Genomic DNA, 14,901 nt, shown 5'->3' on the forward strand with positions numbered 1-14,901 from the left:
ACTCAGGTTATATGTTGGGCATTTTGACCCGTCCGGCGGTAAACCGCTAGGACACTTTAAACTTGTTGTATGCAGAAACAGGTTGAATAAAGCATGATTATAAATCACTGACGTTTATTAAACCGGCCTGGCTTTCGACTATGTGTCGCCAGTATGATGATAAATTATCCGGTGTTTGTTAAACCGGCCTGGCTTTAAGACGATAAGTCGCCAGTATATGATGAAAAATTATCCGGTGTTTATTAACCCGGCCTGGCTTTGGACTATAAGTCGCCAGCATATATTTGGATTGCGCCATTGGAATTATGCACTTATAAATCATTGGGTATATTATTCAAATAGCCAACATGGCTGGATTTCTATTATGGTTATCAATAACCAGTATTATGATTAAGGTTTTCAAAGTCGCTTTAGCGCAATGGCTATCATATTATCAATGGATATGATTTTTATTCTACAATTGAAGGAATAGTCCCGAGTTGCTGCAAGCTTACAACCCGGCACTTGGGGGCTACATTATTTTAAGTTGAGATTACATCAAATATGCAAGTCTCATGTTGCTGCAAGCATGCACCATGACACTTGGGGGCTAATGCAAAGTCATTATTTGTTCATCTTATTGAAGACCCGACTCATCACATTATAATGAGCCGGCCCTTGGGGGCTACCAATTGCTCCTGTCAAACAATTCAAGGTACAAAGCTTTTTATTCATTATATTGAAGGGTTCACTGCTCAGTTGGTAAAGCACAAGGCTCTTAACCTTGTGGACGTGAATTCAAGCCCCATGATGGGGGTTACATCATATGATGTTATTTTCATTGAAGTATACATCAAAGTCCCAGCTTAATATTATCTTACTGAGCCGGCCCTTGGGGGCTACACATCATTGCTCAAATCTACATGATTATACCTACAAAGTCCATGCTCATTATTGCATAATGACCCGGCCCTTGGGGGCTACACTGGTTAAAGTTTTTATGAGTATAAGACAATTACAAAGTCCCAGGTTGCTGCAAGCATCACAACCTGGCACTTGGGGGCTACATAATATGGAGTATTCAGTTTTTACTAAGTGACCGGGATGAACAACATGGATTTCTTCTTAAGTGACAACATTTATATTGAAGCAAGTCTTAAGCCATCACTTTGTTTTGCTCAAGACTTGGGGGCTACAGAGCATTGAAGGCCGATTCAAATGGATTCTTTATTTACAAATATCTTCTGCAAGCAAATTGATTATGAAGATGGTTATTAACTTGGAAGGAAGAAATGACAAGGACTTAAGGATGATCAAGTGCCGGTCTACAAGAACTCTTAACCCGGAGCACAACCTGCCAAATTTGTTCTGGTGTTTATTTTGCAGTATAAGTTTACCATGGATAAATCCAAGCTAAACTTGGGGGCTAATGTCGGGGATATACCCCACGGTGTAAACCGGCCGGAAGTTAACCCGGCCGGACTTGGCGGTTTATTTGAGACCCCGCTGAGACTTGGCGGTTCACGACTCATTGGTAATCCGGCAGGCGGGTGCGAGGAGCGACAAGACCTGGTGGCCCAACGGGCGGTTCATGAAGGCCGGTTCATACTATGGTGGGCCGGTTTAAGAGGAAAGGCATAAGGAATATTTGTCTTACAAGGAGTTAAGACCTGGACTTGTATCCGGTTTGTATTAGAGATAGACTAGTCCTAATCCTAATAGGACTCCACATGTAACCCGCCCCTTCAGCATATATAAGGAGGGGCAGGGCTCCCCAAAGAGGGACAAGCTACAAGCAAGAAACAATCTCTAGGGTTAGACACAACTAGAGGAGAGCCGGTTTACGGCGACTCCCTCGTGATGATAATGAGACCTAGCCTCAAACAGCATGTAGGGTTTTTACCGGATGATGTTTCCCGGGGCCCGAAGCTGTCTAAACCCTTGTCTTGTGTTGCGTCTCTCGATTCCGCTCAACCCCTGTCAAGCTACCACATAGATGCGTTGGCCTCGCGACTAAGTCCTGACACTAGGACATCTGCCGTGACAATTCCACGACAATGACCGTATATGTATGTGCTTTTCTTTTGATAAAAAATATCATGTTATCTTGCTGTCGCTTGGTTAATAGGAGAAATTCGTTGACAAATTGTGTTTTTAGTTATCTTCAGGCTCGGTGCAAATATTGATCAAAATTTTGGGCATGGCTCGGGCTTGAAAGTTGAATATTGTGCTTTTGTAAGTCTGGACCGGACAATTTTATGTTATCTCCAACGCACATCACCAGGACGAGGACCAGCATGCCGCAAAGATATGGTGATGAGGAAGAGGACAAGGGAGCTTAGTCGTGCCCATGCCGCTGTCTGCCGGCGTGAAGACATGTGGTGCCGGCCGCACACGTGTTGTTGTGCCTCCAAACCTGGCCCGCATAACAGCACGCGGCTGTCAGCGCCTTCTTGTTGATGGAAAGTGCAAGCGTGCCGGGAAGTCACAGTTGTCGAGGGCATGTGCATGAAGCACAAGTTGGTGGAGGAGGTACAAGTGTGGATGGGGGCGTGGGAAGGAAGGTGCGTTGGTCCTGGGCGGGTGCAAGAAGCGCGGGTGGAGAAGGTACATGTATGTGTGTGAAGGGTAGTTGAGCCTTATTCTGCTAGGAGCATGTAATATTTTTCTCTTCTGTTGCAAGGCGCGGGCATAATTACTAATAATATATAAAAGGAGGCCCATGACACTCGTAGGAGGGGTTAGAAGGTTGGAAAGTTGATGAACCCAAGCCACCATACGCGCGTAGTCGCCGCAGCCCCGAGGCAATCCCTGCCGGGCAAGTGTACTACGCACCACCACATTCATTCCACCATCAATCCACCAAAGCAGGAGTAGGGTCTTACGCCTCGCGGCGGCCCAAACCTGGGTAAATTGCTCGTGTTCTCTTTGCCCTGCATTGATCTACTCTTTGTGCAACGCGATGTCCCCCCCCCCCCCCGCCGAACCAGCAAGGGGCCACCCGGTCCCATAGGTGGACACGGATATCCCACGACAGCCGGGAACAAAAGAGCTACCTGATTGGCTTTCGATCCTCTGGGCGTCACGTGCGCGTGCCGCACACGCATGCCCCAATAGAGGAGGGAAAAAAGCTTAAAACGAAAGCTAAGTACACATTATCACTTCTTGTTGATACATTCTGAACCTTTGCAGTTGTTTATCCCTTGGCTTTAGCGAGTGTTCGTATTGTGAAAACCTTCATGTGATTGAACCTTGGCTAGTTTCTTTGATCGCACCATCGTCATGTCCCGAGCCATGCTCGCAGTTCGAGAAGCTGCATCAAGAGCTACCTAGGAAAAACCTGTCGGGATGCATCCACACCAAGATGACTGTTAAGGGCCGGACCCTTACGACAATCACGGGAATATGATATCGGCAGGCATCCAGAGCATACATAGGGATTGATCATACGAACACAAACATATAAGGCTCAAAGGGATAAACACGCATTTAAAATCTAGCTAGGGATATCAGTTTCATGCAAATGATAGAAATAGAATGACTAAACACAAAACATATGTCATGTTTCATTACAGGGCAACGCAGAAGCGATAGCGGCCCGATACTTGGACTGATGGCCAGGGGGAGTAGTTCAGACATGGAGAACCCTGTCGGCCCGGGGAGCAGCTTTCTCCTTGGCGGCTGCGATGTCGGCACCCGCCGGCGGCTTCTTGAATCCGTTGTCAAGGTCGAGGTCCGGATGGCGGCAGGCGATATTGCTCAAGACCATGAAGAGGGCATCAAGGGCAAGCTTCCGGGACTCGATCGCAAAATGCTCGGCCCTCCCCCTCTTCATGCACCTTCAGCTTCTCGATCGGCTTGTTGAAGAAGAGTCCCAGCTTGACGCTTGGGACCTCATGCTTGCTGGCCGGGAAGACTGGGCCATCCATGCCCATCGCCGCAGCCTGAGCGCCAAGACGCTCGGCCATGTCGATCAGGTTCTTGAGCCAGAGGTTGGCCAGATTGACCTGATTCTTCAGCTTGTCTTCTGCATCTTGCCGGAGACACTTGGCGGTGTCCAAATCCTTGGACAACAACTGTCGGCGGGACTCAAGGGATTCCGCCGAACGGTCCAATGTGCCGATCCTTGCCTTCATGTCTGAGATGTTGCCGTTGGCGTTATCAATGCTCTGGGTCGTGGAGGAGGAGCTGCGACTATACATCAGCCAAGAGGATCTCCGCCTGCTGTGCTCCCTCTTTGAGTGCCTCCACCTCCTTGGCGCCCCTGGCGAGATCCTCATTCAGCTTAGCCACCTGCCGGTCGAGGTCAGTCCTGGCAGCAGACGTGACAGCCAGATCGTCAGTAAGCTTCTTTAGCTGAGCAGCATGGTTAGCGGCAAGGGCGTCCAGGGCGGCCCCGTGCTTGACCTCCAGCTCCTTGGTGCGCCGCCGCACAAGAGCCTCCAGATCTTCATCCTTGGCGCGGAGAGTGGCTTCGAGCTTCTCCTCCCGGAGGATGATCTCTTGCTCCCTGGCGTCCAGAGATACCTTGTGATCCGCCAGACGAGCCTCGCGGGCATGACATCTTCTCTCATCAACAGGAGGGTCTATTGCTGCCTCAGGAGCACCTTGAACTATTTGTCATGCCATTCGCGTAACTCCAGACACTTGTCCTCCAGCTTTTAGTCAACCTTGCTGGCGGAGTCGCGCCGCTCCTTGAGCGCCTACCATTTCTGGTTGTGCCGGGCCTGCATCTCTTTCACACCTACCGCCATGGATTCCATGAAGGACAGGTCCATTGCGACAACGACTGAGTCATCAACCTCCCCAGCCTCCTAGTATAACGGCGCCAGGAGACATTGGAGTTCCTCATCGAGCTCTGCGCCTGTCGACAGAGACAGGCCGGGGGCTCCAGCTCCGGGTGGCGACAACACCATTGCCAGCGTGCTCGAGGAGGGTGGCGGAATCTCAATAATGGTCCTGGTGGAGGGGAGTGGGTCCATAGTCTGGAGTGGGGTTTTCACCTCAACATCCACTTCCTCTACCAGGACGTCCTCCAAAGAATGCTCCTTCACCGCTGTCACGCCCAATATGTTGTAGTAATCTGTGAGCCACGAGAACTCAGCAATCCCATTACCATGGGTATCAAGACTAGCAAAGCTTAAAGGGAAAGGAAGGGGTAAAGTGGTGAGGCTGCAGCAGCGACTAAGCATATATGGTGGCTAACATACGCAAATAAGAGCGAGAAGAGAGCAAGCGGAACGGTCGTGAAACTAGCAATGATCAAGAAGTGATCCTGAACTCCTACTTACGTCAAACATAACACAGAAACCATGTTCACTTCCCGGACTCCGCCGAGAAGAGACCATCACGGCTACACACGCGGTTGATGCGTTTTAATTCGGATCTGGTGTCAAGTTATCTACAACCGGACATTAACAAATCCCATCTGCCTATAACCGCAGGCATGGCTTTCGAAAGATTATACCCTGCAGGGGTGTCCCAACTTAGCCCATGACAAGCTCTCGCGATCAACGAAGGATATACCTTCTCCCAGGAAGACCCGATCAGACTCGAAATCCCGGTTTACAAGACATTTCGGCAGTGGTAAAACAAGACCAGCAAGACCGCCCGATGCGCCAACAATCCCGATAGGAGCTGCACATATCTCGTTCTCAGGGCAACACCGGATGAACACTACGTACAACTAAAACCAGACCTCGAGTTTCCCCGAGGTGGCGCTGCAAGTGGCTCTAGTTCGGACCAACACTTAGACAAGCATTGGCCCGGGGGGGGGCTGTAGTAAAGATGACCCTTGGGTTAATTACTCCCAAGGGAAATATAGGTGGTGGTGAGGCAAATGGTAAAACCAATATTGGGCCTTGCTGGAGGAGTTTTATTCAAAGCGAACTGTCAAGGGGGTCCCATAAATCACTCGACCGCGTAAGGAACGCAAAATCCGGGAACATAACACCGGTATGACGGAAACTAGGGCGTCAAGAGTGGAACAAAACACCAGGCATAAGGCCGAGCCTTCCACCCTTTACCAAATATATAGATGCATTAATAATAATATAAGAGATGTTGTGATATCCCAACATAATCCTGTCCACCATGGAGCAATCTTCAACTTCACCTGCAACTAGCAACGCTATAAGAGGGGCTGAGCAAAAGCGGTAACATAGCCAAACAACGGTTTGCATAGGAAAGGTGTCAAAGGTTAGAGGTTCATGGCAATATAGGAGGCTTGATAAACAGGTGATAGGTAGCGCAGCAAAGCGATAGAACGAAGCAACTAGCATAGCAATGATAGTAGTGAGATCCAGGGTAGCGGTCATCTTGCCTGAAATCCCGCTAGGAAGAAGAACGAGTCCATGAAGAAGATGAACGGGAGTAGTCGAACGAATCCTCACAATCACAACATTACCGGAACTAAGAAGCAACACCGGAAAGAAACAAACAACATGGTAAACAACCATGACATAAATATGGCATGATGCACAATCAAGTATGATGCATGTCCGGTTTAATAAGGCATGGTATGGCAAGTGAAACAAACAATACTACAAGTTAAGTGGAGATCAACATGCAACGAGTTGCATATTGACAAAACACCACATTGACATATTTAGTTTAATCTTGTTTATGTACCCAACAATATTAAATGTTGTTAAACATGGCAAGAGGTGAAGCATAAGAAAACTACCTATCTAAGCAAGTTTAAATGGGGCCGGAACAACAAACAACAATTCCGGAAAATCCCCGTATGCAAATTATGGATTTGGTACTGTTCTGCCCTAAACACAATTTTAATGTTGTTAAACAGCAACATAAAGTGGACCATGTTAAACTAGTCATTTTCCCACCCCATTTACATATAAAGTTTATTTAAAACCGAGCTACGGTTATTTAGTTATGAATTAAAGCATTTTAACATGGTATTTATGCAAAATTAAATAAACAACAAGTTTAAACATTTTTACCATGGATGAAAGCAGCATATTATGAAACTAGATGAAATTCTAGACATTTTTCATATATAGATTATTTACATAATATGCACGGTTAAAGAGTTATTAAATGTATGAATATGAGGGGTTTTTTGTAAAACTGTTAATCTCTGGATAAAAGGCAAAATTCGCAGCGCAGGAAAAAAATACACATGGGCTGAATCTGACTGGCCCGATAGCAGCATGGGTGCTGGAGGCTCAGCATGGGCCATGGCCCGGTTCGAAGCAAAGGCTGGAGGAGGCCGGAAGGGGGGGCGCTCGGCCTGCTCCTGGCTTGTGGGCCTCACGCAGAGGAGGCCGCTCGAGGACAGCTAGATCGAACAGGCAGGTGGGGGAGGCACGGTCAACACAGACGAAGCAGAGGCCTCGCCGCGGCTGCGATGCAGAGGACGCAGGGAGCGGGACTTGGCGCTGGCGTCTCCCGGTGATGGCCCGCATCGAGCGGAGCTTTGCAAGGCGGCGACCGACGCGACGAACTGGAGGAGGTTCTCGGGCGGCTTGGCGAGGGGAGAGGTCAACACGGGCGTGCGAGGCGGCAGCTGAGGCTGGGCACGGCGACGAGGAGGTCCTCGAGGCACAGGTGCACGGGGCTTGTCTGGTTCCTGTACCTGGCGAAGAGAGACAGAGAGAGGTGGGACAGGGAGAGGGAAAGGAAGAGAGGACGCGAGGGATACCCGGCGGCGTGACCTTGAGCAAGAGCGGCGAGGAGATCGGGCGGAGCTCGTCGTGGACGCCGAGAGTTAACGGATCCGGCGGCGAGTTGAGGCCAGGACCGCGGGGTCAATGCGGATGAGCGAGACGAGCGCTCCGGCTCATTGCAGAGGAGGAAAACTGACATGTTCAGGGGAGGACGCCTTGCAGGAGAGAGAGAGAGCGTCGAGGGGTTCCAGCAACGCGTGAAGGACGAGGTCGCCGGAGGGTGGCAAGGACGGGGCCTTGGGCGACGACTTGGCAGCGGGGACGAGGTGCTCGGGGAGCCCCTCGGGCGCGAGAGGAGGCTGGCGTCCCGGCACTCGCGGGCACAGGGGTGCACGAAGGAGGAGGACGAGGTGGCTGGTTGCACCGGGAGGATGGATCTCGGGCGCGCTGAGGGAGATGGACGTGGTGGCTTGGCAGGAGGAGAAGGAGGCTGCGGCGATGGGGCGGCGCTGAGAATTAGGAAGGAGGGGACTGGCTGTCTAGATTGGGGAAGGGGAAGGTTGCGGCTGGTCGGGCAGATGGGTGGATTGGGAGGGATCCCAAGGGAGGTGGAGGCTGGTCGGGGATGGATCCCGAGGAACAGGGGAGTGTGGGTGGCGACGCAAGGGGGAATAGAGTTAGGTTAGAGTTGGACTGATTTGGTTTGAAGTGGTCTATAAATAGCGAAAACAGACTAAGGTTGGACCCTTCGATCGTAAACAGATGATCGAGAATAAATATTCTAGGTAGTTCAAATGAGAAAACAAAGATGTTTTATAGATGTTTGGGGATGATCCGGATCCATCGGTAACAACAGACCGGTTCGGGTTCGGGTAAGTTTTGGACACGCACACGAGGGTGCTGCGAGCTGGCAAGAGAGGTTAGGTGGTCTGACAAGAGGGAAATGCAAACATGGTTGGTCTCGGAACGGTCAACGAAATTAAGGGGGAAACGCAGCAACTACGAATGGGTGCAAGCTTTATGAAAACAATGATGGCAACGAGTGCCGATGCAATGCAAATGATGACATGAGATGAAATGCAAGACCTGAACAAAAAGCCAAAAAAAACCCAACCACGGAGGAAAAATATAACACATCTCCGGAAAAAGGCAAGAGTTGGAGATACGAAAATGGAAAGTTGTATCCGGGGCGTTACAACCGCCAAGGAGCCATGTGCATCCCCGACGGCAAGATCCTGTCCCTCAGCAGCAGCAATCTCTACAGCCTCATCTGTGGCAGCCCTTCCTATATCAGCCATCACCTCCAGCAGCTCTAGTTCCTTGGCTTGAGGGGCTGCACATGAAAAGGCCAGTGAATAACGAAGAAATGAAAGTCTTAAGCGAATTGAGAAATCAGGTAAAGCAATCAGAGCAAGAAAGAAAAGAAGAAATAAGTGAAGTACCTGGGGAAGTCTGTCGGGTAGGCACCTCTGTTTCCCCGGCAATAGCTATTGTCGGGCCATGAACTTTGCCCTCTGCCATGGTAGTCCCACAAGCCTTCTGCGCAACCTCATCCGCGGAAGGTTCCGTGAGAGTTTCTTTGGCTCGAGCGACGGGGGAAGCGTGCCCCTCAGGGAGGGGCTCGCCCTACGTCGTCTCGTCTTCCCCTCTGCCTGGAGGGACAGGGAGACCGTCCCCATCACCTCTGGTGGATGGGACCAAGTCTCCGCTCCCGGGCCGAGGGCTAGAGTGGGGGCTCGGCATGGGGTCCTCTGCATCAGCCCCCGCCAAGGCCGGGCTCTCTGCACCCTTCAATGACCCAAGACGCCGAAGCCTCTTCCAGGAACGGTGGATGAGGGTTTCCGTGTCCTCCTCCACTTCCTTGCCGGCAACAACAAGAGAAGAGGTCAGTCAGTAAGAGTAATTATATACGCACAAGCTATCCAAAAACGGAAAAATCCTCCTTACTCTTCTTCAATGAGCATGGAGTTCAAGTTGAACTCCATGGGAGGTGGAGACTCCTGTCCTCTCTTTAGAGATGGAGGGGCAGAACTCCCCGGCAGCTTCGGTGCTTGGCGTGGCGCGAGGAGCTCCAGGGAAGATGAGCTCTACGAGGAGCTCGAGCCGGAGTGGGGGCTGGATTCCGCCTCCACGTCTGTCGGCCGCTTGGCAGAGGAGGCCTTGGTCTAAGCAAGATGGGGAGATTGGCGGCATGCCACCTCAACCGTAGTAGCCTTGGTAGTGGTCTTCTTCACCCTCTTGGCGGCTGGCATTCGGTTGGAAGCTGTCGCCCCTCAGATAGCAGCATGCCTGCGGGTGCGCTGGTCTGGGTCTGGCTCGGGAGCTTGTGGCCCAGCCGCAAGCCACTCCTCGTCTAGCCCCACCACCTCACCGACATTCTCCTCCTCCTGAAGCTCCGTTGCTGCCGCGGCTAGGGCCTCTAGCCCGGCAAAGTTATCCCCAGCAAGCTCTTCCCCGGCATCTCCTTCCGTGGTTTGCGCCCTACTGCCACCGTGGGAAGAACTCCTGTCCTCACCCTTTCCCTTGCCCTTCCCGGCCTTTGTGACCTTCTCCATCTCCACGACGTGGGCAGCCTTGTCCTCCTCGACCATCCTCAAGATATACACCACCTCTGCAGAGGAGGTGCATTTATACATTCTAGTTTCGGTCCTGGTGGCCCTCTCCACCAGGGTGCTCGACCACTGGAGCTCTTCATCCAGGGAGGGTAGCTGCCAGGTGCTCACTACTCCTTCGGTATTGCAGTCCGGCATCCATTTCAGTATCTGGTCTCGGGAGAATTAATGTTCAGAGGGATGATGGTTGCCGGGAGCTTGAACAACTCGAAGCGACCAAACAGTTGGTCACACAACTAGCCACGGCCATAAACTGATAAGTTATTGGCCAACCCTGGGAGCAGCCTCATCTTATTTGCAGCGTTACCATACAGCCATGCAGGCCTGTCCCTTTCCTGCAGCGGCGAGATACGACGGAGGAGGAAGTCCACCCCTACATGCTCGATGGTTAACCCGGCAGGCTTCAAGCGGGTGATCCTATTGATTTTCGGGCGCAGCCTATCCTCAGTGAGGCCTTTGGCGCTCCATGCCTTACCGTGCTCAACACATTCCTTCCGTGCTTCGCAAAAATCAGGAGCTTCCTCGTCTTGAATCTAGCACCAATCCCCCTCCATTCGTCCCACCTTCACGCTACCTCCCAGGGATGTAGTCCCAGAGCTTCCTCGCCACCCGCGGCATCCAACTGATGTTTCCGGAGAGGTGAACTTTGCTCTCCACCCGTGGCATAAAGTAATGTCGGGATAGATCCACATTGGGCCTGACTCTGACGAAATTCTCACACAAATGTGCGAAAATGGCCATGGTTGCCATTGCATTTGGCATGAAGTCGAGGAGGTGGAACCCATAGATATTCATGATTGCCTCAAAAAATTCAGAGTAGGGGGATAGAGGCCGCAGATGAAGTAAGCACAGAAGAATCGATATGAATCCGGCGGATCTTCCTTCCCCGTCGCATAAACTATGGGCGCTCCGTGCCCTTTTTTGACGGGCCTCCCCCACAGATACCCATACCTCGCTTGAAGGACCGAGTTGCTCAAGGTTGACGGGATGAAGACGACGCCCCCCCCGCCGTTTCTTGTTCAGCTCCACCGCTCTCTTGCTCTCTTCTGCGACAACTTCCTTCGTCGCGGCCGTCTACTTTCCCCTCTCTGCGGGTTTCTTCCCCATTTCCGTGGCAGCGACGCGAAAGGAGGAAAGGATTTAGTGGAAAGGGGCGGTGGCGGGCGAGAGAGAGAGAGAGAGAGAGAGAGAGAGAGAGAGGAAGGAGGGAACCGTCGATTGGCTTGCGGAGGAAGATGATGAGGGAGCGAGGTGAGCAACAGGTGAACCGTGTCGCTCCGCTTTTCTCTATTTTAAGGGGGAAGTGCGGAACGGAGGCGTGACGCTTTAGGAAGTTACCGTTTTTACCCCAACCACAACGGTCCCACAACCACAACGGAGGCGTGACGCTTCAGGAAGATGAAGTGCAGTAATTGCATGAAGTGGATGTTGGATTGACTAGTCACCTTGGCAAACCGGCATGCGCAGCCCGCCCCTGCCGCATGTCTGTGCACTTTTTGGGCCTAACCCAACGTGCCACGCAACACGTATGGCTCAGGCCCGGGGGCTTATGTCGGGGAAAATATATAGGGGTATGCCTTTTTCCCCTGACTCGTGCACGGACAAGTCAACCCAAGCCAGAGTCCAAGAAACCAAGATCTCCAAAGGACCAACATGCAGATCAGGGGGACCAAGGTCAAGCCAGGGAAGCAAGATACCATCAGGAGAAGGGCCTCCTTTGCCGGGCAGGCGAGCTCAGCAAGGGGCGAGGTCACCCCCGGAAGAAGATGTCCAAGACGTCCCAGCAGGGCCTGCCAGGACACACGAAAGCAAAACAACCCGACCAACTACTCCGTCATGACCACGTAGTCAATCAGTGCGGTGTCAAGCGGCAAAGTGAAAGTGCAACTATCCCTAGGTGGTTTTGGTAATTCCTAACAACATATAGCTCATTGAGCTAATACTATTCCAAGACAAATATTTCAGGAAAGCTCAATGAATGGCATGGCATGGATGAGGAAAGTGGATCCCTCAAAATACTAAGGATAAAAGGATTGGCTCAAGCTCAAAAGCTCAAGACTCTAGATTTTATATTTTAGTGATCCAAGATCACATTGAGTCTATAGGAAAAGCCAATACTATCAAGGAGGGATGAGGTGTTGCTTGATGAGTTTCTTGCTTCAAGTGCTTAGTGATATGCTCCAAAAACCCTCAACTACTTTCTCATATCCACATATGACCTAAATCTAAAGTCAAACTCGGCCCCACCGATTCTTTCTATCCGGCGCCACCGAGTTCAGATGTCATAGCCACTGCCACAAACCCTAGGCAAATTGGTCTCACCGATAGGGATCTCGTTCTCACCGAGATGGGATTGTAATCTCTCTGTTCCCCTTCGTAACGTTTCGGTCTAACCGAAGTGAGCGATCGGTCCCACCAAGACTGCAATGTAAACTCTCTGTTTCCCTTTCGTAACATTTCGGTCCCACCGAAAAGAGCGAATCGGTCCCACCGAGTTTAACTGACCAACTCTCTGGTTAGCTAATTACCAAAATCGGTCTCACCGAGTTTGTATAATCGGTCTCACCGAGATTACGTTATGCCCTAACCCTAACCATATCGGTCTCACCGAGTTGCATGTCGGTCCCACCGAAATCACTAACGGTCACTTGGTTTACTAAATCGGTCCGATCTAGTTTGTTTATTCGGTCCCACCGAGATTGGTAAATTGTGTGTAACGGTTAGATTTTTGTGTGGAGGCTATATATACCCCTCCACCTCCTCTTCATTCGTGGAGAGAGCCATCAGAACAAACCTACACTTCCAACTTACATTTCTGAGAGAGAACTACCTACTCATGTGTTGAGGCCAAGATATTCCATTCCTACCATATGAATCTTGATCTCTAGCCTTCCCCAAGTTGCTTTCCACTCAAATCTTCTTTCCACCAGATCCAAATCCTGTGAGAGAGAGTTGAGTGTTGGGGAGACTATCATTTGAAGCACAAGAGCAAGGAGTTCATCATCAACACACCATTTGTTACTTCTTGGAGAGTGGTGTCTCCTAGATTGACTAGGGGTCACTTGGGAGCCTCCGACAAGATTGTGGAGTTGAACCAAGGAGTTTGTAAGGGCAAGGAGATCGGCTACTTCGTGAAGATCTACCACTAGTGAGGCAAGTCCTTCGTGGGCGACGGCCATGGTGGGATAGACAAGGTTGCTTCTTCGTGGAACCTTTTGAGTGGAGCCCTCCGTGGACTCGTGCAACCGTTACCCTTCGTGTGTTGAAGTCTCCATCAATGTGTATGTACGATAGCACCACCTATCGGAACCACGGCTCAAAAATCACCGTGTCTCCAAATTGCGTTTGAAATCTCCAAACCCTTCCCTTTACATTATTGCAAGTTGCATGCTTTAATTTACGCTGCTCATATACTCTTTGCATGCTTGCTTGAATTGTGTGAAGATTGCTTGACTTGTGCTAAGATAGCTAAAATCTGCCAAAGACTAAAATTGGGAAAAGGTTAAGTTTTTAATTGGTCAAGTAGTCTAATCACCCCCCCTATAGACATACTTTAAGGTCCTACAAGTGTTATCAAAGCCTTGGTCTCCGTTTGCTTTGATTTCCATAGCTTTTGCTGGTCATAGCCTTGGTTTCACAACCTAGGAGAGTATGGCGTCTAGCGAGGGAGATTATCACCGTAGAGGTCCTTACTTTGATGGTACTAATTTTGCTAGCTGGAAGCATAAGATGAAAATGCATATTCTCGGACATAACCCCACCGTTTGGGCTATTGTGTGTATTGGCTTGCAAGGTGAATTCTTTGATGGGAGGGAACCAAACCGTGAAGCTAGTGTAGATGAATTGAATATGCTACAATACAACGCTCAAGCTTGTGATATTATCTTCAACGGACTGTGCCCCGAAGAATTCAACAAAATCAGCTGTCTTGAGATTGCAAAGGAAATCTAGGATACTTTGATTGATATGCACGAAGGTACCAACTCCGTCAAGGAATCCAAGTTGGATGTGCTCCAAAGTCAACTTGACAAGTTCAAAATGAAGGATGGTGAAGGTGTCGCTGAAATGTACTCTAGGCTTGCTCTTATCACAAATGAGATTGCGGGCTTAGGAAGTGAAGAGATGACCGACAGATTCATCATCAAGAAGATCCTAAGAGCATTGGATGGAAAATATGATACCGTGTGCACATTGATTCAAATGATGCCCAATTACAAGAATCTCAAGCCAACGGAGGTCATTGGAAGAATTGTTGCTCATGAGATGTCACTCAAGGATAAGGAGGAACTTCACAACAAGTCAAGTGGTGCTTACAAAGCCTCATGTGAAGCCCCCACATCATCAAGTGAGAAACAAACCTTCAATGAAGAATTAAGCTTAATGGTGAAGAACTTCACCAAATTCTACAAGAGTAGAAGCAAAGAAAGAAGCTCCAAGTCAAGGTCCTACAATGACAAAAGATCTTCCAGTCGAGAGCGCAATTGCTACAATTATGGGAGACCCGGACACTATTCCAATGAGTGTACGGCACCCTACAAAAGAGGAGAAGATTCTCCCAAGATAAGAAGTAGAAAAGAAGAATCACCGCCAAGAGAGAGAAGGAGTAGAGATGATCGTTATGAACGAAGAACATCCCAGAGAAGCAACAATTTGGAAAGGAAGGACAAGTCATCAAAGAGCTA

Source organism: Triticum aestivum, chromosome 7B, assembly GCF_018294505.1.
Source record: "Triticum aestivum cultivar Chinese Spring chromosome 7B, IWGSC CS RefSeq v2.1, whole genome shotgun sequence".
Taxonomy (NCBI): domain Eukaryota; kingdom Viridiplantae; phylum Streptophyta; class Magnoliopsida; order Poales; family Poaceae; genus Triticum; species Triticum aestivum.